Source organism: Pongo abelii, chromosome 16 (assembly GCF_028885655.2).
Source record: "Pongo abelii isolate AG06213 chromosome 16, NHGRI_mPonAbe1-v2.0_pri, whole genome shotgun sequence".
Taxonomy (NCBI): domain Eukaryota; kingdom Metazoa; phylum Chordata; class Mammalia; order Primates; family Hominidae; genus Pongo; species Pongo abelii.
This window is the reverse complement of record NC_072001.2, coordinates 23,771,505-23,776,619: the sequence shown is the minus strand read 5'-3', so window position 1 is coordinate 23,776,619 and position 5,115 is coordinate 23,771,505. Positions and strand designations below refer to the sequence as shown.

General features: G+C 51.9%; 1 pseudogene; it reads left to right on the top strand.

Annotated features, from left to right (window-relative positions):
- The first annotated feature begins 2,718 nt into the window (after positions 1 to 2,718).
- The window catches only part of LOC129050022 (putative GED domain-containing protein DNM1P46), an 86,800-nt pseudogene continuing 84,403 nt past the window's right edge, over positions 2,719 to 5,115 (top strand).

The window sequence follows — 5,115 nt, the reverse complement described above, 5'->3', positions numbered from 1 at the left end:
GACAGTGATCACTCAAACAGCACCAGAGGCTGCATTCCAACTTTTCTTCCATCAACGAGTCCGTTCTCATTGTTAGTTTCTCCTTCAACAGAAACTTAAAACCAATTGGCTGAACACGCGGGAGCAAGGAAAACCTGACTGAAGAATGAGGCGTTACAACTTAAGGGCTTTGGGTCCTGGCACGGTGGCTCACGCCTGGAATCCCAGCACTTTGGGAGGCAGAGGTAGGTCATTTGAGGTCAGGAGTTTGACAGCAGCCTGGCCAACACGGGGAAACCCCGTCTCTACTAAAAACACGTTAGCCAGGCGTGGTGGCGGGCGCCTGTAATCCCAGCTACTCGGGAGGCTGAGGAAGCAGAATCGCTTTAACCAGTGGACTGTCAAGAGACATAGGCTGCAATGAGCCCAGATCGCGCCACTGCACTCCAGCCTGGGTGACAGAGTGAGACTCCCTCAAAAGAAAAAATATTTTTTTTTTTGAGAGAAGTCTCCCTCTTATCCCCCAAGTTTGAGTGCAACGGCTGGATCTCGGCTCACTGCAACCTCCGCCTCTCGGGTTCAAACGATTCTCCTGCCTCTGCCTCTCAAGTAGCGGGGATTAAGTCGCCTGCCAACACGCCCGGATAATTTTTGTACATTTTAGTAGAGACGGGGTTTCACCATGTTGGCCAGGCTGGTCTCTTAACTCCTGACCTCAGGTGATCCGCGCGCCTCTGCCTCCCAAAGTGAGGGGATTACAGGCGTGAGCCACTGCGCCCAGCCAAAACACCGAAAATCTTAAAGGTCTTTCCCCTTCCCCGCCTGGGCTCAAAAAACGCCGGAGCCGCCCTGCACCGCCCTGTCGCGGTCTCCGGAGCAAGCTGGCCGACTGAGGGCGACCATGGGTCCCAGGAAGGCTCCGGCAGTCGCGGGCTCCCACCTCGGGGCGCGGCGACGGGGGCCTAGAGGGGCCAACAGCCCCCAAGCCTACCCCACGCGAGGAGTCGGAGAGACGCGCCCTCCGTCTCCTCCCACCCAAGCCTCCCGCAGTCCCGGCCGGGGCCGGGCCAGTCGCGGAAGAAAGGGGCGGGGAAGTGGGGCCTCTCTGGGGAAGGCTCCCCTTTGTCCTGGGACTCCCGGCGCCCCCTCTCTGCCCTCGCCCTGCCCCGCGAGGCCGCCGCCGGGCGCCTCACAGTCATGTTGCAGTGGAGCGTGAGCGGGGGCTGCGGCTCCTGGTTCTTGTGGAAGATAGACCCAGAAACTTCACTTTGGCCTTGAACCCTGACACGGACATCTTCCACTCATCTAGGGCGGGAGGGGCGCGAAGGGGAGCCTGTCCGGAGCCGCTGTCACGGCGGCGAGTACCCCGCGGGGCCGCCCAGCCGAGCTTTCGCCACTCTGCCTCTGCCTGCCGCCTGGACCCTTGTGGGAGCGTGGCTGGAAAATGGCAAGGTGCCCGGAAGCCTTGGCGGGAGCTGTGTGGTGGCCTGCGGGGCTGCTCCGTTTGTAACGGACTCCACCCACAGGAGGCGCGGCTCCTTGACAGGAGGCTTCTGTCAAGCCGAAGCTTCAAAGGGCAACATAACCACTGCCCCCACTACCGCCTGGGAAAGGGCTGCCCCTACCCCGCCCCCGTCACCCTCACCCCTCAGGCCTCAGCCAGGCGGGCCCTGCGCGCACCAGTTTCGGCGGGTGCACGAGTTCAGAGCGTGCGCGCGCTCCCGGCTGCCCCTCCCCCCTTGACCCAGCACCTTTCTGCCCGACCCATCTGGTCCCTTCCTCACACTCGCCAACTGGAGGCTCAGGGCGGCACAGCCACTAACTCTGCGTGTGTGTGTGTTCGTGTGTGTGTGTGTGTGTGTGTGTGTGTGTGTGTGTGTGTGTGTCCCAAGGGAACAGAGCACTGCTGAGTTCAGGCAGATGATTAACTCGTGGACGGTCAGCAAAATACAGTCACAAGAAGGCTATGTGTTGATTTGTCTTTTGCGGTGATATCATGTTGCTCATGTTTTATGTTTTTCGGAGTGCATTAGTTTCTTTTTGTTCTCAGTTAATATCCAGCTCGATAGATTGTGTAAGTAGAATACCCCCAAACTGAAAGTCACCTACATAAAATATAGCGAAAAATATGTCACGCACTTAAACTATAGTTGAAAATGTGTACACTTTAGTTTTGCGTAGCCAACACTGGAGAGTGGGTAAGGACACAGGATCCCAGGGCTAGACTGCCTGGGTTCAAGTTCCAACTTAGCCACTCGCTGGCTGTGAAATACTTGACAACTTTAAGCCCCAGTTTCTTTTTTTGTTTTAACTTAATCCCAAATGTGATACTAAGTCTCAGTTTCTTGATCTGAAAAAGAGAAATGATTCAATGAGAGTCTAGTGAAAAGTTTAAAGTTGTAAAGCCACTACCTGGCTAAGGAAAGTCCTCAGCCTTAGCCGTTATTAGCTATGATTATTATTGTGTTGGCTACACATGCATTAATGAGGCAGGAAAATGCTCAAGGATAACAATCAAGTATCCAAATTATCTCATCAGACCGAGAGAGAGGCATATGTGTGCATGCTCATGTTTCAGCTGAGAGCCCTTTGTCTAGAAGGCTGTTGAGCTCAGAGGTGCAGGCACTATCAACTTTGCAGTGGAGCCATCACTTTTGTTGTTGATGAATGAAATTGACATAATGCTTTTTTTTTTTTTAAGCACCAACCGTGTGCCTCAAGCTAACTATCAAGAAAAGCATGCTTCAGTTGGCCGGAGTGAGCAATTCAACTTGTGGAGGAATGAGAAATGTTAGCGTTGAGATGAGAGACATAAAACCCCAGGGTAAGGTAGGAATCACTGAAAGTCAGGCAAAGGAACTGGCATCCAGTAATGAGTTAGGCTTTGCCGGGCTCTGGCCCTACAGATGGCTCTTTGGAGAGGGAAAAATTAAGCCAGGCCTGAGGGCACAGATCCTAAGGGAATGCTGGCAGCTCTAGGCTGTCTATGGAAGAGAAGCAGAGAGTGACACCTGGTTGAAAGAGGGGGCTGGGGGACATAGCTTGAGCCCGTGTTTACAGATGGAGTCCCCTGATTCCTGCGACTGGGAAAAGAGATCGTGCCCAGATCAGGGGACCTCAAATCAGAACTCTTCCCACCCACACCCCTTCTTTTCAGGGCGTCTGTCACTGCAAACAACAGGTAAACTAGTTGGAAAGCTCAGCAGATTCTCATGGTGGTGCCTAGCAGGCCAGGCCTAGCTGCCCTTTAACCTGTGACTGAGGATGATGCCACTGGCCTGTAAGCACACATTGGAAAATCTTTACATCCATGGACACGCCGTGCCCCACAGAGACAGCTGTGCAGGGTTCTTTAGGTTCGGGGTGCTGTGCTGGCAGTTGCCTTATAAATACGTAGGATTAAAATGGGATGCCCTGGAGCTTAGCTAACCTTTATCCTCCCCCCACTCCCCACCCCAAAATGAAGGGGCTGCTAGTTTTGTTTGCTTTATGAAAGATGGATCTATGATTGTTTTTAGAACCTTTGGAGAAAGATTTCTTGGGAGGAAGCTATCCTGAACCCCCAGAGATTTTTGTCATTTACTGGCACACCAGCTTTAGAGTCCTAGGTCTTCATCTTGGCTCAGCCACCCTCCAACTGTGTGACCTTTGAGAAGTTGTTTGACTAAACTGAATCTCGCTGTCACCTATGAGAGGAGGTTGCTCCATTGTTACCGTGTGGAGCACCTACACCCAGGCACTCTTATTGGGTGATGGTGAAGATTAAATGCAACAATAAGGAAGAAGGAGGAGGCTGGCTTGAAGCTGGGAGTTCAAGACTAGCCTGGGCAACAAAGCCAAACCTCATTTATTTAAAATGTTTATTTAAAGATGTTTATTTAAAAATTAGCTGGACTTGGTGACTTATGCCTGTAGTCCCAGCTACTCAGGGGGCTGAGGTGAGACCAATTGAGCCCAGGAGTTTGAGGCTGCAGTGAGCCGTGATCGCACCACTGCACTCCAGCCCAGGCAACAGAAAGAGACCCTATCTCAAATAAATGAATAAGAAAGTAAGTAAATAAATAAATAAATAAATAAAATAATGCATGCAATTAGTACACTAGTACATGCTCAGGCACATGACAAATGCTGGATAAATGGTAGCCCAAATAAACTTTGTAATGTTTTGGGAGAGGATGTCCTTTGTACTCAGCCCAGTGACAAAAGCATTTGAAAAGACTGATGTGTATGATGGCTATTCCCTACAGGTACAAGTCTGTACCTCCAGGGACCCAAGGCATTGGCTCCGCCCGGTAACTTGTTCTGTTTATTCTTGTTTTGGGCGGCACCGATTGCCCTAGGGCTAAGCAGGACTGCCAACCCAGACTCGATTGCCAAGAGTATCCCCCTCCCCAAGCTAGCCATGGGAAAGCCACTTGCATCATAATACTACAGGAAATCAAAGGGAAGAAAAAGCACAATTTAGTCAGCTACCCTCCAGTTGATGGGCAATAAGTGTTTGCTATTTTGAACAGAGCTGCATGCCTTGTCCACATCCCCTGTTTTATATAGGCAAGAATTTGTCTTGGATGTAGAGTAGAGTTGCTGGGCTGGGAAGAGTGTGAATATTCAACCTTATGAGATGGAGCCAAACTGTTTTCTAAGGTGGTCATAACAGTGTATGCTCCCAGCAGCAGGAGGCAGCAGTTCCTTTTTTTTTTTTTGACAGGGTCCGACCAGGCTAGAGTGCAGTGGCATGATCTTGGCTCATTGCAGAAGAGGCCACCAGGTGCAGACTGGAGAGGGAGGCAAGGGGACAGAACGGAAGATGCCTGGGGTGGGTGGAAGTCAGTGCCCTTAGGTGCTGGTACCTGTCTTCCCGGCCACCGCTGCATCAGGCTTCTAGGCCTGTTGGCTGTCAGGGCTGGACTGCGCCCCATAGGCTCCATGGCAGTCCCCATGGAATCCCCCAGGCGCCACTAGGCAGCATACAGGTAACACACCTGGAAGGTCCCCAAGAGCCTAGCTGGACATGCTCAAGACACTCTGGGGCTCCTTGTTTGGTGGCACAAACTCAGGACCCAGTGAGGGAAACGGGAACACACCAGGCCGAGCAGTATGGCTAAATCTGTTTATTCCAAAATAAAAAGCAAAATA